This window comes from Oncorhynchus gorbuscha, unplaced genomic scaffold (assembly GCF_021184085.1).
Source record: "Oncorhynchus gorbuscha isolate QuinsamMale2020 ecotype Even-year unplaced genomic scaffold, OgorEven_v1.0 Un_scaffold_1830, whole genome shotgun sequence".
Classification (NCBI taxonomy): domain Eukaryota; kingdom Metazoa; phylum Chordata; class Actinopteri; order Salmoniformes; family Salmonidae; genus Oncorhynchus; species Oncorhynchus gorbuscha.
The window spans coordinates 44,630-69,032 of NW_025746501.1; the positions used below are offsets into that span (position 1 = coordinate 44,630).

At 48.4% G+C, this 24,403-nt stretch overlaps 1 pseudogene; it reads left to right on the forward strand.

Moving 5' to 3' along the window:
* Positions 1-24,403, forward strand: part of LOC124024357 — an 80,520-nt pseudogene that overhangs the window by 39,353 nt on the left and 16,764 nt on the right.

The window sequence follows — 24,403 nt, forward strand, 5'->3', positions numbered from 1 at the left end:
GACACAACGGTAGTGGGTAGTAGTATAGAGCCAGTTCAGGACACAACGGTAGTGGGTAGTAGTATAGAGCCAGTTCAGGGTACAACGGTAGTGGGTAGTAGTATAGGGAGCCAGTTCAGGACACAACGGTAGTGGGTAGTAGTATAGAGCCAGTTCAGGGTACAACGGTAGTGGGTAGTAGTATAGAGCCAGTTCAGGACACAACGGTAGTGGGTAGTAGTATAGAGCCAGTTCAGGGTACAACGGTAGTGGGTAGTAGTATAGAGCCAGTTCAGGGTACAACGGTAGTGGGTAGTAGTAGGGAGCCAGTTCAGCACACAACGGTAGTGGGTAGTAGTAGGGAGCCAGTTCAGGACACAACGGTAGTGGGTAGTAGTATAGGGAGCCAGTTCAGGACACAACGGTAGTGGGTAGTAGTATAGAGCCAGTTCAGGACACAACGGTAGTGGGTAGTAGTATAGAGCCAGTTCAGGACACAACGGTAGTGGGTAGTAGTATAGAGCCAGTTCAGGGTACAACGGTAGTGGGTAGTAGTATAGAGCCAGTTCAGGACACAACGGTAGTGGGTAGTAGTATAGAGCCAGTTCAGGACACAACGGTAGTGGGTAGTAGTATAGAGCCAGTTCAGGACACAACGGTAGTGGGTAGTAGTATAGAGCCAGTTCAGGACACAACGGTAGTGGGTAGTAGTATAGAGCCAGTTCAGGGTACAACGGTAGTGGGTAGTAGTATAGAGCCAGTTCAGGACACAACGGTAGTGGGTAGTAGTAGGGAGCCAGTTCAGGACACAACGATAGTGGGTAGTAGTATAGAGCCAGTTCAGGGTACAACGGTAGTGGGTAGTAGTATAGAGCCAGTTCAGGACACAACGGTAGTGGGTAGTAGTAGGGAGCCAGTTCAGGACACAACGGTAGTGGGTAGTAGTAGGGAGCCAGTTCAGGACACAACGGTAGTGGGTAGTAGTATAGAGCCAGTTCAGGACACAACGGTAGTGGGTAGTAGTATAGAGCCATTTCAGGACACAACGGTAGTGGGTAGTAGTATAGAGCCAGTTCAGGACACAACGGTAGTGGGTAGTAGTATAGAGCCAGTTCAGGACACAACGGTAGTGGGTAGTAGTATAGAGCCAGTTCAGGACACAACGGTAGTGGGTAGTAGTATAGAGCCAGTTCAGGGTACAACGGTAGTGGGTAGTAGTATAGGGAGCCAGTTCAGGACACAACGGTAGTGGGTAGTAGTATAGAGCCAGTTCAGGGTACAACGGTAGTGGGTAGTAGTATAGAGCCAGTTCAGGACACAACGGTAGTGGGTAGTAGTATAGAGCCAGTTCAGGGTACAACGGTAGTGGGTAGTAGTATAGAGCCAGTTCAGGGTACAACGGTAGTGGGTAGTAGTAGGAGCCAGTTCAGCACACAACGGTAGTGGGTAGTAGTAGGGAGCCAGTTCAGGACACAACGGTAGTGGGTAGTAGTATAGGGAGCCAGTTCAGGACACAACGGTAGTGGGTAGTAGTATAGAGCCAGTTCAGGACACAACGGTAGTGGGTAGTAGTATAGAGCCAGTTCAGGACACAACGGTAGTGGGTAGTAGTATAGAGCCAGTTCAGGGTACAACGGTAGTGGGTAGTAGTATAGAGCCAGTTCAGGACACAACGGTAGTGGGTAGTAGTATAGAGCCAGTTCAGGACACAACGGTAGTGGGTAGTAGTATAGAGCCAGTTCAGGGTACAACGGTAGTGGGTAGTAGTATAGAGCCAGTTCAGGACACAACGGTAGTGGGTAGTAGTAGGGAGCCAGTTCAGGACACAACGGTAGTGGGTAGTAGTAGGGAGCCAGTTCAGGACACAACGGTAGTGGGTAGTAGTATAGAGCCAGTTCAGGACACAACGGTAGTGGGTAGTAGTATAGAGCCAGTTCAGGACACAACGGTAGTGGGTAGTAGTATAGAGCCAGTTCAGGACACAACGGTAGTGGGTAGTAGTATAGAGCCAGTTCAGGACACAACGGTAGTGGGTAGTAGTATAGAGCCAGTTCAGGACACAACGGTAGTGGGTAGTAGTATAGAGCCAGTTCAGGGTACAACGGTAGTGGGTAGTAGTATAGGGAGCCAGTTCAGGACACAACGGTAGTGGGTAGTAGTATAGAGCCAGTTCAGGGTACAACGGTAGTGGGTAGTAGTATAGAGCCAGTTCAGGACACAACGGTAGTGGGTAGTAGTATAGAGCCAGTTCAGGGTACAACGGTAGTGGGTAGTAGTATAGAGCCAGTTCAGGGTACAACGGTAGTGGGTAGTAGTAGGGAGCCAGTTCAGCACACAACGGTAGTGGGTAGTAGTAGGGAGCCAGTTCAGGACACAACGGTAGTGGGTAGTAGTATAGGGAGCCAGTTCAGGACACAACGGTAGTGGGTAGTAGTATAGAGCCAGTTCAGGACACAACGGTAGTGGGTAGTAGTATAGAGCCAGTTCAGGACACAACGGTAGTGGGTAGTAGTATAGAGCCAGTTCAGGACACAACGGTAGTGGGTAGTAGTATAGAGCCAGTTCAGGACACAACGGTAGTGGGTAGTAGTATAGAGCCAGTTCAGGACACAACGGTAGTGGGTAGTAGTATAGAGCCAGTTCAGGGTACAACGGTAGTGGGTAGTAGTATAGGGAGCCAGTTCAGGACACAACGGTAGTGGGTAGTAGTATAGAGCCAGTTCAGGGTACAACGGTAGTGGGTAGTAGTATAGAGCCAGTTCAGGACACAACGGTAGTGGGTAGTAGTATAGAGCCAGTTCAGGGTACAACGGTAGTGGGTAGTAGTATAGAGCCAGTTCAGGGTACAACGGTAGTGGGTAGTAGTAGGGAGCCAGTTCAGCACACAACGGTAGTGGGTAGTAGTAGGGAGCCAGTTCAGGACACAACGGTAGTGGGTAGTAGTATAGGGAGCCAGTTCAGGACACAACGGTAGTGGGTAGTAGTATAGAGCCAGTTCAGGACACAACGGTAGTGGGTAGTAGTATAGAGCCAGTTCAGGACACAACGGTAGTGGGTAGTAGTATAGAGCCAGTTCAGGGTACAACGGTAGTGGGTAGTAGTATAGAGCCAGTTCAGGACACAACGGTAGTGGGTAGTAGTATAGAGCCAGTTCAGGACACAACGGTAGTGGGTAGTAGTATAGAGCCAGTTCAGGACACAACGGTAGTGGGTAGTAGTATAGAGCCAGTTCAGGACACAACGGTAGTGGGTAGTAGTATAGAGCCAGTTCAGGGTACAACGGTAGTGGGTAGTAGTATAGAGCCAGTTCAGGACACAACGGTAGTGGGTAGTAGTAGGGAGCCAGTTCAGGACACAACGATAGTGGGTAGTAGTATAGAGCCAGTTCAGGGTACAACGGTAGTGGGTAGTAGTATAGAGCCAGTTCAGGACACAACGGTAGTGGGTAGTAGTAGGGAGCCAGTTCAGGACACAACGGTAGTGGGTAGTAGTAGGGAGCCAGTTCAGGACACAACGGTAGTGGGTAGTAGTATAGAGCCAGTTCAGGACACAACGGTAGTGGGTAGTAGTATAGAGCCATTTCAGGACACAACGGTAGTGGGTAGTAGTATAGAGCCAGTTCAGGACACAACGGTAGTGGGTAGTAGTATAGAGCCAGTTCAGGACACAACGGTAGTGGGTAGTAGTATAGAGCCAGTTCAGGACACAACGGTAGTGGGTAGTAGTATAGAGCCAGTTCAGGGTACAACGGTAGTGGGTAGTAGTATAGGGAGCCAGTTCAGGACACAACGGTAGTGGGTAGTAGTATAGAGCCAGTTCAGGGTACAACGGTAGTGGGTAGTAGTATAGAGCCAGTTCAGGACACAACGGTAGTGGGTAGTAGTATAGAGCCAGTTCAGGGTACAACGGTAGTGGGTAGTAGTATAGAGCCAGTTCAGGGTACAACGGTAGTGGGTAGTAGTAGGGAGCCAGTTCAGCACACAACGGTAGTGGGTAGTAGTAGGAGCCAGTTCAGGACACAACGGTAGTGGGTAGTAGTATAGGGAGCCAGTTCAGGACACAACGGTAGTGGGTAGTAGTATAGAGCCAGTTCAGGACACAACGGTAGTGGGTAGTAGTATAGAGCCAGTTCAGGACACAACGGTAGTGGGTAGTAGTATAGAGCCAGTTCAGGGTACAACGGTAGTGGGTAGTAGTATAGAGCCAGTTCAGGACACAACGGTAGTGGGTAGTAGTATAGAGCCAGTTCAGGACACAACGGTAGTGGGTAGTAGTATAGAGCCAGTTCAGGACACAACGGTAGTGGGTAGTAGTATAGAGCCAGTTCAGGACACAACGGTAGTGGGTAGTAGTATAGAGCCAGTTCAGGGTACAACGGTAGTGGGTAGTAGTATAGAGCCAGTTCAGGACACAACGGTAGTGGGTAGTAGTAGGGAGCCAGTTCAGGACACAACGATAGTGGGTAGTAGTATAGAGCCAGTTCAGGGTACAACGGTAGTGGGTAGTAGTATAGAGCCAGTTCAGGACACAACGGTAGTGGGTAGTAGTAGGGAGCCAGTTCAGGACACAACGGTAGTGGGTAGTAGTAGGGAGCCAGTTCAGGACACAACGGTAGTGGGTAGTAGTATAGAGCCAGTTCAGGACACAACGGTAGTGGGTAGTAGTATAGAGCCATTTCAGGACACAACGGTAGTGGGTAGTAGTATAGAGCCAGTTCAGGACACAACGGTAGTGGGTAGTAGTATAGAGCCAGTTCAGGACACAACGGTAGTGGGTAGTAGTATAGAGCCAGTTCAGGACACAACGGTAGTGGGTAGTAGTATAGAGCCAGTTCAGGGTACAACGGTAGTGGGTAGTAGTATAGGGAGCCAGTTCAGGACACAACGGTAGTGGGTAGTAGTATAGAGCCAGTTCAGGGTACAACGGTAGTGGGTAGTAGTATAGAGCCAGTTCAGGACACAACGGTAGTGGGTAGTAGTATAGAGCCAGTTCAGGGTACAACGGTAGTGGGTAGTAGTATAGAGCCAGTTCAGGGTACAACGGTAGTGGGTAGTAGTAGGGAGCCAGTTCAGCACACAACGGTAGTGGGTAGTAGTAGGGAGCCAGTTCAGGACACAACGGTAGTGGGTAGTAGTATAGGGAGCCAGTTCAGGACACAACGGTAGTGGGTAGTAGTATAGAGCCAGTTCAGGACACAACGGTAGTGGGTAGTAGTATAGAGCCAGTTCAGGACACAACGGTAGTGGGTAGTAGTATAGAGCCAGTTCAGGGTACAACGGTAGTGGGTAGTAGTATAGAGCCAGTTCAGGACACAACGGTAGTGGGTAGTAGTATAGAGCCAGTTCAGGACACAACGGTAGTGGGTAGTAGTATAGAGCCAGTTCAGGGTACAACGGTAGTGGGTAGTAGTATAGAGCCAGTTCAGGACACAACGGTAGTGGGTAGTAGTAGGGAGCCAGTTCAGGACACAACGGTAGTGGGTAGTAGTAGGGAGCCAGTTCAGGACACAACGGTAGTGGGTAGTAGTATAGAGCCAGTTCAGGACACAACGGTAGTGGGTAGTAGTATAGAGCCAGTTCAGGACACAACGGTAGTGGGTAGTAGTATAGAGCCAGTTCAGGACACAACGGTAGTGGGTAGTAGTATAGAGCCAGTTCAGGACACAACGGTAGTGGGTAGTAGTATAGAGCCAGTTCAGGACACAACGGTAGTGGGTAGTAGTATAGAGCCAGTTCAGGGTACAACGGTAGTGGGTAGTAGTATAGGGAGCCAGTTCAGGACACAACGGTAGTGGGTAGTAGTATAGAGCCAGTTCAGGGTACAACGGTAGTGGGTAGTAGTATAGAGCCAGTTCAGGACACAACGGTAGTGGGTAGTAGTATAGAGCCAGTTCAGGGTACAACGGTAGTGGGTAGTAGTATAGAGCCAGTTCAGGGTACAACGGTAGTGGGTAGTAGTAGGGAGCCAGTTCAGCACACAACGGTAGTGGGTAGTAGTAGGGAGCCAGTTCAGGACACAACGGTAGTGGGTAGTAGTATAGGGAGCCAGTTCAGGACACAACGGTAGTGGGTAGTAGTATAGAGCCAGTTCAGGACACAACGGTAGTGGGTAGTAGTATAGAGCCAGTTCAGGACACAACGGTAGTGGGTAGTAGTATAGATGTCATGCAGGTGAAAGAGGACCCAAAAGCGACTTAACAGAAACAGAGTTTATTCAAGTCCAAACAGGGAATAACAGAAATCCTCTAGTCTGTAGAGGGGAATAACAGGAGAAGCGGCCACAGACTGCAGGTCGCTTCGGGTAGGCGCAGGCCGTAGCTGACAGAGACACCTGCTCACACGCAGCATCTGATGAAGGCAAAAACACGACAGGACAGGGCGATACACAATCACAGCACGGTGAATACTAAACAAGGAACCGACAGGACAGGGACGGAACACAAAGGAATAAATAGGGACTCCAATCAGGGGAAAGGATCGGGAACAGGTGTGGGAAGACTAAATGATGATTAGGGAATAGGAACAGCTGGGAGCAGGAACGGAACGATAGAGAGAAGAGAGAGCGAGAGAGTGAGAGAGGGAGGGGGAGAGAGAGGATAGAAAGAGGGAAAGAACCTAATAAGACCAGCAGAGGGAAACGAATAGAATGGGGAGCACAGGGACAAGACATGATAATAAATGACAAACATGACAGTACCCCCCACTCACCGAGCGCCTCCTGGCGCACTCGAGGAGGAATCCTGGCGGCAACGGAGGAAATCATCGATGAGTGAACGGTCCAGCACGTCCCGAGACGGAACCCAACTCCTCTCCTCAGGACCGTAACCCTCCCAATCCACTAAGTATTGGTGACCCCGTCCCCGAGAACGCATGTCCATGATCTTATGTACCTTGTAAATAGGTGCGCTCTCGACAAGGACGGGAGGGGGAGGGAAGACGAACGGGGTGCGAAGAAAGGGCTTAACACAGGAGACATGGAAGACAGGATGGACGCGACGAAGATGTCGCGGAAGAAGCAGTCGCACAGCGACAGGATTGACGACCTGGGAGACACGGAACGGACCAATGAACCGCGGAGTCAACTTACGAGAAGCTGTCGTAAGAGGAAGGTTGCGAGTGGAAAGCCACACTCTCTGGCCGCAACAATACCTTGGACTCTTAATCCTGCGTTTATTGGCGGCTCTCACCGTCTGTGCCCTGTAACGGCAAAGTGCAGACCTCACCCTCCTCCAGGTGCGCTCACAACGTTGGACAAACGCTGAGCGGAGGGAACGCTGGACTCGGCAAGCTGGGATGAGAACAGAGGAGGCTGGTAACCCAGACTACTCTGAAACGGAGATAACCCGGTAGCAGACGAAGGAAGCGAATTGTGAGCGTATTCTGCCCAGGGAGCTGTTCTGCCCAAGACGCAGGGTTTCTGAAAGAAAGGCTGCGTAGTATGCGACCAATCGTCTGATTGGCCCTCTCTGCTTGACCGTTAGACTGGGGATGAAACCCGGAAGAGAGACTGACGGACGCACCAATCAACCGACAGAACTCCCTCCAAAACTGTGACGTGAATTGCGGGCCTCTGTCTGAAACGGCGTCTAACGGGAGGCCATGAATTCTGAATACATTCTCAATAATGATTTGTGCCGTCTCCTTAGCGGAAGGAAGTTTAGCGAGGGGAATGAAATGTGCCGCCTTAGAGAACCTATCGACAACCGTAAGAATCACAGTCTTCCCCGCAGACAAAGGCAGACCGGTAATGAAGTCTAAGGCGATGTGAGACCATGGTCGAGAAGGAATGGGGAGCGGTCTGAGACGACCGGCAGGAGGAGAGTTACCCGACTTAGTCTGCGCGCAGTCCGAACAAGCAGCCACGAAACGGCGCGTGTCACGCTCCTGAGTCGGACACCAAAAGCGCTGGCGAATAGACGCAAGAGTGCCTCGAACACCGGGATGACCAGCTAACTTGGCAGAGTGAGCCCACTGAAGAACAGCCAGACGAGTGGAAACAGGAACGAAAAGGAGGTTACTAGGACAAGCGCGGGCGACGCAGTGTGCGTGAGTGCTTGCTTAACCTGTCTTTCAATTCCCCAGACTGTTAACCCGACAACACGCCCATAAGGAAGAATCCCCTCGGGATCAGTAGAAGCCACAGAAGAACTAAACAGACGGGATAAGGCATCAGGCTTGGTGTTCTTGCTACCCGGACGGTAAGAAATCACAAACTCGAAACGAGCGAAAAACAACGCCCAACGAGCTTGACGGGCATTAAGTCGTTTGGCAGAACGGATGTACTCAAGGTTCTTATGGTCTGTCCAAACGACAAAAGGAACGGTCGCCCCTCCAACCACTGTCGCCATTCGCCTAGGGCTAAGCGGATGGCGAGCAGTTCACGGTTACCCACATCATAGTTGCGCTCAGATGGCGACAGGCGATGAGAAAAATAAGCGCAAGGATGAACCTTATCGTCAGACTGGAAGCGCTGGGATAGAATGGCTCCCACGCCTACCTCTGAAGCGTCAACCTCGACAATGAATTGTCTAGTGACGTCAGGAGTAACGAGGATAGGAGCGGACGTAAAACGTTCTTTTAGAAGATCAAAAGCTCCCTGGGCGGAACCGGACCACTTAAAACACGTCTTGACAGAAGTAAGAGCTGTGAGAGGGGCAGCAACTTGACCGAAATTACGAATGAAACGCCGATAGAAATTAGCGAAACCTAAAAGCGCTGCAACTCGACACGTGACCTTGGAACGGGCCAATCACTGACAGCTTGGACCTTAGCGGAATCCATCTGAATGCCTTCAGCGGAAATAACGGAACCGAGAAAAGTAACGGAGGAGACATGAAAAGAGCACTTCTCAGCCTTTACGTAGAGACAATTCTCTAAAAGGCGCTGTAGAACACGTCGAACGTGCTGAACATGAATCTCGAGTGACGGAGAAAAAATCAGGATATCGTCAAGATAGACAAAAACAAAGATGTTCAGCATGTCTCTCAGAACATCATTAACTAATGCCTGAAAAACAGCTGGCGCATTGGCGAGACCGAACGGCAGAACCCGGTACTCAAAATGCCCTAACGGAGTGTTAAACGCCGTTTTCCACTCGTCCCCCTCTCTGATGCGCACGAGATGGTAAGCGTTACGAAGGTCCAACTTAGTAAAGCACCTGGCTCCCTGCAGAATCTCGAAGGCTGATGACATAAGGGGAAGCGGATAACGATTCTTAACCGTTATGTCATTCAGCCCTCGATAATCCACGCAGGGGCGCAGAGTACCGTCCTTCTTCTTAACAAAAAGAACCCCGCCCCGGCCGGAGAAGAAGAAGGCACTATGGTACCGGCGTCAAGAGACACAGACAAATAATCCTCGAGAGCCTTACGTTCGGGAGCCGACAGAGAGTATAGTCTACCTCGAGGAGGAGTGGTCCCCGGAAGGAGATCAATACTACAATCATACGACCGGTGAGGAGGAAGGGAGTTGGCTCGGGACCGACTGAAGACCGTGCGCAGATCATGATATTCCTCCGGCACTCCTGTCAAATCGCCAGGTTCCTCCTGAGAAGTAGGGACAGAAGAAACGGGAGGGATGGCAGACATTAAACACTTCACATGACAAGAAACGTTCCAGGATAGGATAGAATTACTAGACCAATTAATAGAAGGATTATGACATACTAGCCAGGGATGACCCAAAACAACAGGTGTAAACGGTGAACGGAAAATCAAAAAAGAAATAGTCTCACTGTGGTTACCAGATACTGTGAGAGTTAAAGGTAGTGTCTCAAATTTGATACTGGGAAGATGACTACCATCTAAGGCAAACATGGGCGTAGGCTTGTCTAACGGTCTGAAAGGAATGTTATGTTTCCGAACCCATGCTTCGTCCATGAAACAACCCTCAGCCCCAGAGTCAATCAAGGCACTGCATGTAGCACCCGAACCGGTCCAGCGTAGATGGACCGACATAGTAGTACAAGATCTAGATGAAGAGACCTGAGTAGTAGCGCTCACCAGTAGCCCTCCGCTTACTGATGGGCTCTGGCCTCTTACTGGACATGAATTAACAAAATGTCCAGCAACTCCGCAATAGAGGCACAGGCGGTTGGTGATCCTCCGTTCCCTCTCCTTAGTCGAGATGCGAATCCCTCCCAGCTGCATGGGCTCAGTCTCAAAGCCAGAGGAGGGAGATGGTTGCGATGCGGAGCAGGGAAACACCGTTGATGCGAGCTCTCTTCCACGAGCCCGGTGACGAAGATCTACCCGTCGTTCTATGCGGATGGCGAGAGCAATCAAAGAGTCCACATCTGAAGGAACCTCCCGGGAGAGAATCTCATCCTTAACCACTGCGTGGAGTCCCTCCAGAAAACGAGCGAGCAGCGCCGGCTCGTTCCACTCACTAGAGGCAGCAAGAGTGCGAAACTCAATAGAATAATCCGTTATGGACCGTTCACCTTGGCATAAGGAAGCCAGGGCCCTAGAAGCCTCCCTACCAAAAACTGAACGGTCAAAAACCCGAATCATCTCCTCTTTAAAGTTCTGGAACTTGTTAGAGCAATCAGCCCTTGCCTCCCAGATAGCTGTGCCCCATTCTCGAGCCCGGCCAGTAAGGAGTGAAATGACGTAAGCAACCCGAGCTCTCTCTCTAGAGTATGTGTTGGGTTGGAGAGAGAACACAATCTCACACTGCGTGAGAAAGGAGCGGCACTCAGTGGGCTGCCCGGAGTAGCAAGGTGGGTTATTAACCCTAGGTTCTGGAGGCTCGGCAGGCCAGGAAGTAACAGGTGGCACGAGACGTAGACTCTGGAACTGTCCAGAGAGGTCGGAAACCTGAGCGGCCAGGTTCTCCACGGCATGGCGAGCAGCAGACAATTCCTGCTCGTGTCTGCCGAGCATGGCTCCTTGGATCTCGACGGCAGTGTAACGAGCGTCTGAAGTCGCTGGGTCCATTCCTTGGTCGGTTCCTTCTGTCATGCAGGTGAAAGAGGACCCAAAAGCGACTTAACAGAAACAGAGTTTATTCAAGTCCAAACAGGGAATAACAGAAATCCTCTAGTCTGTAGAGGGAATAACAGGAGAAGCGGCCACAGACTGCAGGTCGCCGGGTAGGCGCAGGCCGTAGCTGACAGAGACACCTGCTCACACGCAGCATCTGATGAAGGCAAAAACACGACAGGACAGGGCGATACACAATCACAGCACGGTGAATACTAAACAAGGAACCGACAGGACAGGGACGGAACACAAAGGAATAAATAGGGACTCCAATCAGGGGAAAGGATCGGGAACAGGTGTGGGAAGACTAAATGATGATTAGGGGAATAGGAACAGCTGGGAGCAGGAACGGAACGATAGAGAGAAGAGAGAGCGAGAGAGTGAGAGAGGGAGGGGGAGAGAGAGGGATAGAAAGAGGGAAAGAACCTAATAAGACCAGCAGAGGGAAACGAATAGAATGGGGAGCACAGGGACAAGACATGATAATAAATGACAAACATGACAATAGAGCCAGTTCAGGGTACAACGGTAGTGGGTAGTAGTATAGAGCCAGTTCAGGACACAACGGTAGTGGGTAGTAGTATAGAGCCAGTTCAGGACACAACGGTAGTGGGTAGTAGTATAGAGCCAGTTCAGGACACAACGGTAGCGGGTAGTAGTATAGAGCCAGTTCAGGACACAACGGTAGTGGGTAGTAGTATAGAGCCAGTTCAGGGTACAACGGTAGTGGGTAGTAGTATAGAGCCAGTTCAGGACACAACGGTAGTGGGTAGTAGTAGGGAGCCAGTTCAGGACACAACGGTAGTGGGTAGTAGTATAGAGCCAGTTCAGGGTACAACGGTAGTGGGTAGTAGTATAGAGCCAGTTCAGGACACAACGGTAGTGGGTAGTAGTATAGAGCCAGTTCAGGACACAACGGTAGTGGGTAGTAGTATAGAGCCAGTTCAGGACACAACGATAGTGGGTAGTAGTAGGGAGCCAGTTCAGGACACAACGGTAGTGGGTAGTAGTATAGAGCCAGTTCAGGACACAACGGTAGTGGGTAGTAGTATAGAGCCAGTTCAGGACACAACGGTAGTGGGTAGTAGTATAGAGCCAGTTCAGGGTACAACGGTAGTGGGTAGTAGTATAGGGAGCCAGTTCAGGACACAACGGTAGTGGGTAGTAGTATAGAGCCAGTTCAGGGTACAACGGTAGTGGGTAGTAGTATAGAGCCAGTTCAGGACACAACGGTAGTGGGTAGTAGTATAGAGCCAGTTCAGGGTACAACGGTAGTGGGTAGTAGTATAGAGCCAGTTCAGGGTACAACGGTAGTGGGTAGTAGTAGGGAGCCAGTTCAGCACACAACGGTAGTGGGTAGTAGTAGGGAGCCAGTTCAGGACACAACGGTAGTGGGTAGTAGTATAGGGAGCCAGTTCAGGACACAACGGTAGTGGGTAGTAGTATAGAGCCAGTTCAGGACACAACGGTAGTGGGTAGTAGTATAGAGCCAGTTCAGGACACAACGGTAGTGGGTAGTAGTATAGAGCCAGTTCAGGGTACAACGGTAGTGGGTAGTAGTATAGAGCCAGTTCAGGACACAACGGTAGTGGGTAGTAGTATAGAGCCAGTTCAGGACACAACGGTAGTGGGTAGTAGTATAGAGCCAGTTCAGGGTACAACGGTAGTGGGTAGTAGTATAGAGCCAGTTCAGGACACAACGGTAGTGGGTAGTAGTAGGGAGCCAGTTCAGGACACAACGGTAGTGGGTAGTAGTAGGGAGCCAGTTCAGGACACAACGGTAGTGGGTAGTAGTATAGAGCCAGTTCAGGACACAACGGTAGTGGGTAGTAGTATAGAGCCAGTTCAGGACACAACGGTAGTGGGTAGTAGTATAGAGCCAGTTCAGGACACAACGGTAGTGGGTAGTAGTATAGAGCCAGTTCAGGACACAACGGTAGTGGGTAGTAGTATAGAGCCAGTTCAGGACACAACGGTAGTGGGTAGTAGTATAGAGCCAGTTCAGGGTACAACGGTAGTGGGTAGTAGTATAGGGAGCCAGTTCAGGACACAACGGTAGTGGGTAGTAGTATAGAGCCAGTTCAGGGTACAACGGTAGTGGGTAGTAGTATAGAGCCAGTTCAGGACACAACGGTAGTGGGTAGTAGTATAGAGCCAGTTCAGGGTACAACGGTAGTGGGTAGTAGTATAGAGCCAGTTCAGGGTACAACGGTAGTGGGTAGTAGTAGGGAGCCAGTTCAGCACACAACGGTAGTGGGTAGTAGTAGGGAGCCAGTTCAGGACACAACGGTAGTGGGTAGTAGTATAGGGAGCCAGTTCAGGACACAACGGTAGTGGGTAGTAGTATAGAGCCAGTTCAGGACACAACGGTAGTGGGTAGTAGTATAGAGCCAGTTCAGGACACAACGGTAGTGGGTAGTAGTATAGAGCCAGTTCAGGGTACAACGGTAGTGGGTAGTAGTATAGAGCCAGTTCAGGACACAACGGTAGTGGGTAGTAGTATAGAGCCAGTTCAGGACACAACGGTAGTGGGTAGTAGTATAGAGCCAGTTCAGGACACAACGGTAGTGGGTAGTAGTAGGGAGCCAGTTCAGGACACAACGGTAGTGGGTAGTAGTAGGGAGCCAGTCCAGGGTACAACGGTAGTGGGTAGTAGTAGGGAGCCAGTTCAGGGTACAACGGTAGTGGGTAGTAGTATAGAGCCAGTTCAGGACACAACGGTAGTGGGTAGTAGTAGGGAGCCAGTTCAGGCGGCAAGGTACTTGAACTAATAACCTTTAACCTCTGGGCTGCCAACCGTGTGTGTGTAGTTCTGTCTAACCCCTAACCCCAGTTACCTTTCTATCCTACCATATCCCCAGTTACCTTTCAATCCTACCATAACCCCAGTTACCTTTCTATCCTACCATAACCCCAGTTACCTTTGAATCGTACCAACGCCCCAGTTACCTTTCTCACCTACCATGACCCTAACCCCTAACCCCAGTTACCTTTGAATCGTACCAACGCCCCAGTTACCTTTCTAACCTACCATGACCCTAACCCCTAACCCCAGTTACCTTTCAATCCTACCATGATCCTAACCCATAACCCCAGTTACCTTTCTACCCTACCATAACCCCAGTTACCTTTCTATCCTACCATATCCCCAGTTACCTTTATATCCTACCATAACCCCAGTTACCTTTCTATCCTACCATAACCCCAGTTACCTTTGAATCGTACCAACGCCCCAGTTACCTTTCTCACCTACCATGACCCTAACCCCTAACCCCAGTTACCTTTGAATCGTACCAACGCCCCAGTTACCTTTCTAACCTACCATGACCCTAACCCCTAACCCCTAACCCCAGTTACCTTTCAATCCTACCATGATCCTAACCCATAACCCCAGTTACCTTTCTACCCTACCATAACCCCAGTTACCTTTCTATCCTACCATATCCCCAGTTACCTTTATATCCTACCATAACCCCAGTTACCTTTCAATCCTACCAATGCCCCAGTTACCTTTCTAACCTACCATGACCCTAACCCCTAACCCCAGTTACCTTTCAATCCTACCATGATCCTAACCCCTATCCCCAGTTACCTTTCTAACCTACTATGACCCTAATCCAAGTCACCTTTCAATCCTACCATGACCCTAACCCCTAACCCCAGTTACCTTTCTAACCTACCATGACCCTAACCCCTAACCCCAGTTACCTTTCAACCCTACCATGATCCTAACCCCTAATCCCAGTTACCTTTCTAACCTACCATGACCCTAACCCCTAACCCCAGTTACCTTTCAATCCTACCATGACCCTAACCCAGACATGGGCAAACTACGGCCCGCGGGCCACATACGGCCCGTTAGGCTTTTTAATCCGGCCCGCCGATCTTGTCCAAATTATAGTAAAAACCTCCTTTTTTCCCCTTTCCCTGCAATGCCCACGTTTCCCCAATAGATGGCGCACTCAAAACACATTGACCGTTGTTGGAGTGGCGCGTATTTCTCTTTATTTCACTTTAATTTTCACTTCGTTTCACATCACCATTAAGCCCTTCTGTGAAAATGAGCGGACCAAAGAGAAGGAAAGTGTTTAATAAGGAGTGGACAACAAAATACTTCTTCACTGAAGTCCGATCAACGGCTGTATGTCTGATATGCCAAGAAGCTGTTGCGGTTTTCAAAGAGTACAATATCAGCCGTCACTTTGCCACGAAGCATGCAAACTATGCTAGCAAGCAGTCAACACAAGAACGGGCGGCTACTGCTCAGAGGTTGGCAGCTCATTTACAGAGTCAACAGAACTTTTTTCACCGACAAACTGCAATTCAAGAGTCAAGTACCAAGGCAAGTTATTTGCTGGCATTCAAATTAGCAAAGGCTAGCAAGCCTTTCTCCGAAGGCGAGTTTTTGAAAGAGTGCATGGTAGAGACAGCAGGTCTCTTGTGTCCGGAGAGCAAAGCCAAGTTTGAAAAAATCAGTTTAGCACGCAGGACAGTGACTCGCTGCGTGGAACTGATTGAAGAAGATTATAGTCAGCGAGTTAAACAAAAAGGCGGAGTCCTTTAAGTTATATTCACTAGCACTGGATGAAAGTAAAAGACACTGCTCAGCTCCTAATTTTTATCCGAGGGATTAACGACAGTTTTGAGATAACGGAGGAGCTTTTGAGCATGGAATCACTGAAAGGGAAAACGCGAGGAGAGGACTTATATGAACAGGTGTCTGCTGTCATCGAGAGAATGAAGCTACCTTGGAGTAAACTTGCCAATGTCACCACGGATGGATCGCCAAATTTAACTGGAAAAAACATCGGGCTGCTGAAAAGAATCCAGGATAAAGTGAAAGAAGAAAACCCTGACCAGGATGTTATTTTACTTCACTGCATCATTCATCAGGAGTCTCTGTGTAAGTCTGTATTGCAGCTTAATCACGTCGTGGATCCAGTTGTAAAACTTGTTATCTTCATACGAGCAAGGGGACTTAATCATCGTCAGTTCATTACGTTCCTGGAAGAAACTAATGCGGATCACCAGGATCACTGAAAGATCAGTTTGCGCACGACATGTACACAAATGTGAGAGCCTTCAAATCCAAGCTGGTTTTATTCTCCAGGCAAATGTCAAACAAATCTTTCGCACATTTCCCCACACTAGCCGTGCAGAAAGAGGCCGCCCGAAATGCGAAGAAATACTGCAAATCACTGGACGATCTGCACAGAGAATTTTGCTGTAGGTTCTGTCAATTGGAACTGATCGATCTTCAGTCTGACTCCGTCTCAAAGGAGAAGTTCAAGTCTCTTAAACTGAATGACTTTTACGCTTCACTTAACGAGACTGCGTTTCCAAACCTCCGGAGGACGGCGCAGAAGATGCTGGTGTTGTTTGGCTCGACCTACGAGACCGCGTTTCCAAACCTCCGGAGGACGGCGCAGAAGATGCTGGTGTTGTTTGGCTCGACCTACGAGACCGCGTTTCCAAACCTCCGGAGGACGGCGCAGAAGATGCTGGTGTTGTTTGGCTCGACCTACGAGACCGCGTTTCCAAACTCGACCTACGTGTGTGAGCAGACGTTTAGCGTCATGAAAATCAACAAAGCCCATCACAGATCCAAGTTAACTGACCAACACCTCAGATCTGTCCTGAGAATTGCCACAACAAAACTAACTCCAGACTTTGATGCACTGGCAAAAAAGGAGACCAACAACACTGTTCCCACTGAAATGGTGAGTTTTTCTGCTGTGTTATGAAAAAATGCATATGGAAAGTTTGGAAGTGCGTCTTTTAATTAAGAGCAATGCGCATTTACGCACAGCAGCGGTACAGTAGCTTAATTAACACGCCGCACATCGCTCTTAATTTAAATTTAAATTTTCAGCTGCAGGTAGGATATTTAATACAGCCTATGTCTGTGTGCTTGGCAACGATACACGTGTACTGTTTGCGCGTGAAGGCGAGGGCATCCGTGGCGAGTTTGTAGAGTGCGCGGTCAGGACAATCCATCCATGATTTTGCGGAGTTTAACACAAGTAGATATTATTGAGCTTGAGTATTTCGTTGTGTAATAATATGTTTTGAATGTTGAAAGTGATTCCATTTTTCAATAAATGTTGATTTCTTTAACTTTGCACCTTCGATTGAAACTTATTAAAAACAGACGCAATCTTGATAAATCACAGTGCGTATGTTATTTTAATCTATTTACATTTCCTCCTCCCAGTATCTGCGAAATAGTATGTAAATGCCATATCTTGCATATTCCTTGAGACAAATTTATTAACTGATAAGGGCTATTTTTCACATTTGAAAGACAGTTAATAAATTGGGTTGTAGTGTTCTTACTGTGCTATGAGGTTTGCACACACTACATTTAATGCTTTAGTATATCCGGCCCAAACACTCCCTCCAAATGCTCCTGGCCCGGCCCCTCTGTCAAATTTTAGAACCCATTGTGGCCCCCGAGTCAAAAAGTTTGCCCACCTCTGCGGCCTAGCCCCTAACCCCAGTTACCTTTTATCCTACCATGACCCTAACCCCAGTTACCTTTATATCCTATCATGACCCTAGCCCCTAACCCCAGTTACCTTTCTATCCTACCATGACCCTAACCCCAGTTACCTTTCCATCCTACCATGACCCTAACCCCAGTTACCTTTCTGTCCTACCATGACCCTAACCCCAGTTACCTTTCCATCCTACCATGACCCTAACCCCAGTTACCTTTCTAACCTACCATGACCCTAGCCCCAGTTACCTTTCTAACCTACCATGACCCTAGCCCCAGTTACCTTTCTATCCTACCATGACCCTAACCCCAGTTACCTTTCTATCCTACCATGACCCTAACCCCTAACCCCAGTTACCTTTCTATCCTACCATGACCCTAACCCCAGTTACCTTTCCATCCTACCATGACCCTAACCCCAGTTACATTTCTATCCTATCATGACCCTAGCCCCTAACCCCAGTTACATTTCTATCCTACCATGACCCTAACCCCTAACCCCAGTTACCTTTCTATCCTACCATGACCCTAACCCCTAATCCCAGTTACCTTTCTATCCTACCATGACCCTAGCCCCAGTTACCTTTCTAACCTACCATGACCCTAACCCCAGTTACCTTTCCATCCTACCATGACCCTAACCCCAGTTACCTTTCCATCCTACCATGACCCTAGCCCCAGTTACCTTTCTAACCTACCATGACTCTAACCCCAGTTACCTTTCCATCCTACCATGACCCTAACCCCAGTTACCTTTCCATCCTACCATGACCCTAGCCCCAGTTACCTTTCTAACCTGCTGTGTGTGTATATATGTGTATGTGTAGGTCTGTCCACCCTGCAAGTGATCCTGGATACAGCAGCAGAGAGGAAGTGGATTGTAACAGCCATCAACGTAGGCAACCTGAAGGATGAGAGGAAGGACGAGGCTTATCGCTCCATGTTCCAAGACCTGGAGATACGAAAGGAGAGGAGAGTCATTCTGGACTGTGAACAAGACAAGGTTAAAGACATCATGGACCAGGTTGGTCTGTCTGTCTGTCTGTCTGTCTGTCTGTCTGTCTGTCTGTCTGTCTGTCTGTCTGTCTGTCTGTCTGTCTGTCTGTCTGTCTGTCTGTCTGTCTGTCTGTCTGTCTGTCTGTCTGTCTGTCTGTCTGTCTGTCTGTCTGTCTGTCTGTCTGTCTAGACTGTGAACAAGACAAGGTTAAAGACATCATGGACCAGGTTGGTCTGTCCGTCCGTCCGTCCGTCCGTCCGTCCGTCTGTCTGTCTGTGTCTAGACTGTGAACAAGACAAGGTTAAAGACATCATGGGCCAGGTTGGTCTGTCTGTCTGTCTGTCTGTCTGTCTGTCTGTCTGTCTGTCTGTCTGTCTGTCCGTCCGTCCGTCCGTCCGTCCGTCTGTCTGTCTGTGTCTAGACTGTGAACAAGACAAGGTTAAAGACATCATGGGCCAGGTTGGTCTGTCTGTCTGTCTGTCTGTCTGTCTGTCTGTCTGTCTGTCTGTCCGTCCGTCCGTCCGTCCGTCCGTCCGTCCGTCCGTCCGTCCGTCCGTCCGTCCGTCCGTCCGTCCGTCCGTCCGTCCGTCCGTCTGTCTGTGTCTAGACTGTGAACAAGACAAGGTTAAAAGTCTAACAGGCTGACTACACCTCTCGCGTCGGGGGGTGAAGTGACTATGCATAGATAATATACAGCGAGTAGCAGCAGTGGACACAACAAGGGCAGGGGGGGTCAATGTAATAGTCTGGTGGCCATTTGATTAACTGTTCAGCAGGCTTATGGCTTGGGGGTAGAAACTGTTAAGGAGCCTTTTGGTCCTAGACCTGCCTGGCGCTCCGGTACCGCTTGCCGTGCGGTAGCAGAGAAAACAGTCTAGGACTGGTGACTGGAGTCTCTGACAATTTTATGGGCTTTACTCTGACACCGCCTATTATATAGGTCCTGGATTGCAGGAAGCTTGGCCCCAGTGATGTACTGGGCTGTACGCACTACCCTCTGTAGGGCCTTCCCTGACACCACCAATTATATAGGTCCTGGATTGCAGGAAGCTTGGCCCCAGTGATGTATTGGGCTGTATGCATTACCCTCTGTAGGGCCTTCCTCTGACACCGCCTATTATATAGGTCCTGGATTGCAGGAAGCTTGGCCCCAGTGATGTACTGGGCTGTATGCATTACCCTCTGTAGGGCCTTCCTCTGACACCGCCTATTATATAGGTCCTGGATTGCAGGAAGCTTGGCCCCAGTGATGTACTGGGCTGTACGCACTACCCTCTGTAGCGCATTACGGTCAGATGCCGAGCAGTTTCCATACCAGGTGGTGATGCAACCGGTCAGGGTGCTCTCGATGGTGCAGCTGTAGAACCTTTTGAGGATCTGGGGACCCATGCCAAATCTTTTCAGTCTCCTGGGGGAGAAAAGGTTTTGTTGTGCCCTCTTCATGACTGTTTTGGTGTGTTTGGACCATGATAGTTCGTTGGTGATGTGGACACCAAGGAACTTGAAACTCTCAACCCGCTCCACTTCAGCCCCGTCGATGTTAATGGGGGCGTGTTCAGCCTGCCTTTTCCTGTAGTCTACGATCAGCTCCTTAGTCTTGCTCACATTGAGGGAGAGGTTGTTGTCCTGGCACCATACTGCCAGGTCTCTGATCTCCTCCCTATAGGCTGTGTCATCGTTGTCGGTGATCAGGCCTACCACTGTTGTGTCGTCAGCAAACTTACTGATGATGTTGGAGTCATGTTTGTCCAGGCAGTCGTGGGTGAACAGGGAGTACAGGAGGGGAGTACAGGAGGGGAGTACAGGAGGGGACAAAGCACACACCCCTGAGGGGCACCATTGTTGAGGATCAGTGTGGCAGATGTTTTGTTGCCTAGTCTTACCACCTGGGGGAGGTCCGTCAGGAAATCCAGGATCCAGTTGCAGAGGGAGTTGTTTAGTCCCAGGGTCCTTAGCTTAGTGATGAGCTTCGAGGGTACTATGGTGTTGAACGCTGTAGTCAATATATAGCATTCTCACATAGGTATTCCTTTTGTCCAGCTGGGAAAGGGCCGTGTGGAGTGCGATTGAGATTGCGTCATCTGTGGATCTGTTGGAGCGGTATGCGAATTGGAGTGGGTCTAGGATATCCGGGATGATGGTGTGGATGTGAGCCATGACCAGCCTTTCAAAGCACTTCATGGCTACCGACGTGAGCGCTACGGGTCGGTAGTCATATAGGCAGGTTACCTTCCTTGGGCACAGGGACAGGGTGGTCTGCTTGAAACATGTTCGTATTACAGACTCAGACAGGGAGAGGTTTTAAATGTCAGTGAAGACACTTGCCAGTGGGTCAGTGCATGCTTTGAGTACGCGTCCTGGTAATCCATCTGGCCCCGCGGCTTTGTGAATGTTGACCTGTTTAAAGGTCTTCCTCACATCGGTTACCGAGTGCGTTATCACACAGTCATCCAGAACAGCTGGTGCTCTTTTTTTAGTCTGTAATAGTTTGCCCTGTCACATCTGACGAGCATCAGAGCCGGTGTAGTAGGATTCAATCTGAATCCTGTATTGACGTGTTGCTTGTTTGATGGTTCGTCAGGATTTCTTATAGGCGTCTGGATTAGTGCCCCGCTCCTTGAAAGCGGCAGCTCTAGCCTTTAGCTCGATGTGGATGTTGCCTGTAATCCATGGGTTCTGGTTGGGATATGTACCTCAAGAGGCTGAAGAAATTTGGCTTGTCACCCAAAACCCTGACAAATTTTTACAGATGCACAATCGAGAGCATCCTGTCGGGCTGTATCACAGCCTGGTACGACAACTGCACCACCCTCAACTGCAGGGCTCTCCAGAGGGTAGTGCGATCTGCCCAACACATCATCGGGTACAAGCTAACTGCCATCCAGGACACAGCACCTGATGTCACAGGTGAACCCTAACCCTAACCTAACCCAGGAAGGCCAAAAAGATCATCAAGGTCAACAACCACCCGATCCACTGCCTGTTCCTGTGGCTATGGAACCCTGACCTGTTCACCGGACGTGCTACCTGTCCCAGACCTGCTGTTTTCAACTCTCTAGAGACAGCAGGAGCGGTAGAGATACTCTGAATGATCGGCTATGAAAAGCCAACTGACATTTACTCCTGAGGTGCTGACTTGCTGCACCCTCGACAACTACTGTGATTATTATTATTGGACCCTGCTGGTCATCTATGAACATTTGAACATTTGGCCATGTTCTGTTATAATCTCCACCCGGCACAGCCAGAAGAGGACTGGCCACCCCTCATAGCCTGGTTCCTCTCTAGGTTTCTTCCTAGGTTCTGGCCTTTCTAGGGAGTTGTTCCTAGCCACCGTGCTTCTACACCTGCATTGCTTGCTGTTGGGGTTTTAGCCTGGGTTTCTGTACAGCACTTTGTGACATTGGCTGATGTAAGAAGGGCTTTATAAATAAATTTGATTGACTGACTACCTGTTCACCCTGCTTCCATCCAGAATATGAGGTCAGTACAGGGGCATTAAAGCTGGGACAGAGAGATTGAAAAACAGTTTCTATCTCAAGGCCATCAGACTGCTAAACAGCCATCACTAACTCAGAGGCTGCTGCCTACATTGAGGCCCAATCACTGGCCACTTTAAGGGTTAATTCCACACGGTCAAGGTTAGACTTGCACAGATCGGGAGGACCTCAGGAACGTTCCTGTGGTTGAATTGTGCCACTGTCACCCAAAAGCACCTCAGGCATCATTTTGGGCCTTGTGCTAAGACTTTTCTGGATGTCAATATCTTACCCCAAAAACATCAGACACAGCTGCTCTTCGCGTATGTGGCTCTTTATATGCCCCCCAACTATAATCTCGATATATATTACATTCAGACTACACAGTGATACATAACATTACCTAGATGGAATTTGCAAGTCTTCCAAAAAGGCCAAAAAAACTCCAGATAAAAATCATGTTTTCTAATATGTAGCGGTTCATGAGGGTTGCCTAATCACACATGAACACTTTGACAGATGTTTTTAATTCTTCCACCAGCCCCTATGTCTGTCACAGGAAGCTGAACGTAAACGCATGTCCTCGTTGGGGCTGTTGCAGAATCCCGAGTTTCACGTCTTTACGTTAAGAACAGACTGATTTACTGAGGGTTGAATGCAGGGTTTTTCACTAACTGTAGGCTGTGATATCCAAACCACTTTTAGGGTGAATTTAAACAATGACACTTTAATAATGTTTGCATATCTTACATTACTCATATCATATGTTTAGTGAGGAGAACAATTATTTGATACTCTGCCGATTTGCAGGTTTTCCCACTTACAAAGCAAGTAGAGGTCTGTAATTTTCATCATAGGTACACTTCAACTGTGAGAGACGGAAATCACATTGTATGATTTTTAAGTAATTAATTTGCATTTTATTGCATGACATAAGTATATGATCACCTACCAACCAGTAACAATTCCAGCTCTCATAGACCTGTTAGTTTTTCTTTAAGATGCCCTCCTGTTCTCCACTCATTACCTGTATTAACTGCACCTGTTTGAACTGTCCTATATTGGGTTCTATTGGGATCCATTGGGTTCTATTGGGATCCATTGGGTTCTATAGGGATCCATTGGGTTCTATAGGGATCCATTGGGTTCCATAGGGATACATTGGGTTCTATAGGTATCCATTGGGTTCTATAGGGATCCATTGGGTTCTATTGGGATCCATTGGTTTCTATTGGGATCCATTGGGTTCTATAGGGATCCATTGGGATCCATTGGGTTCCTTAGGGATCCATTGGGTTCCTTAGGGATCCATTGGGTTCTATAGGGATCCATTAGATTCTATTGGGATCCATTGGGTTCTATTGGGATCCATTGGGTTCTATTGGGATCCATTGGGTTCTATAGGGATCCATTGGGTTCTATTGGGATCCATTGGGTTCTATAGGGATCCATTGAGTTCTATTGGGATCCATTGAGTTCTATTGGGATCCATTGAGTTCTATTGAGATCCATTGAGTTATATAGGGATCCATTGAGTTCTATATTGAGATCCATTTAGTTCTATAGGGATCCATTGAGTTCTATTGGGATCCATTGGGCTCTAATGGGATCCATTGGATTCTATTGGGATCCATTGAGTACTATTGGAATCCATTCAATTATATTGGGATCAATTTAGTTCTCTTGGGATCCATTGAGTTCTATTGAATATTGTCTGTTGACTGTATTAGGTACAGTATAAGGTAAAGGGTATTTGTGACATTGGGCTCTACTGGGATCCATTGAGTTCAATTGAATATTGTCTGTTGACTGTATTAGGTACAGTATAAGGTAAAGGGTATTTGTGACATTGGGCTCTACTGGGATCCATTGTCTGTTGACTGTATTAGGTACAGTATAAGGTAAGGGTATTTGTGACATTGGGCTCTACTGGGATCCCTTGTCTGTTGACTGTATTAGGTACAGTATAAGGTAAGGGTATTTGTGACATTGTTTTAGAGTATATTGATTGATGTGTGCTTTAATCAATTTCATAGGTAATGTACAAAACGTCTGTGTTTATCCCTTCCTAATATGGTATTGTTTTACGTAATATTGTTTTATATAATATTGTTTTATGTAATATTGTTTTATATAATATTGTTTTATATAATATTGTTTTCTGTAATATTGTTTTATAAGATATTGTTTTATGTAATATTGTTTTATATAATATTGTTTTACATTATATTGTTTTTTGTGTTCCTGCAGGTCATCACCATTGGCCGACATGTTAAAGGATACCATTACATCATCGCTAACCTGGTATGATACCTGCTACCTCTCATATTTCTACATAACTTGTACTGACATCACACATAGCCTGGTACTAACCTGGTATGATTCCTGGTCCTAACCTGGTATGATACCTGCTACCTCTCATATTTCTACATAACTTGTACTGACATCACACATAGCCTGGTACTAAC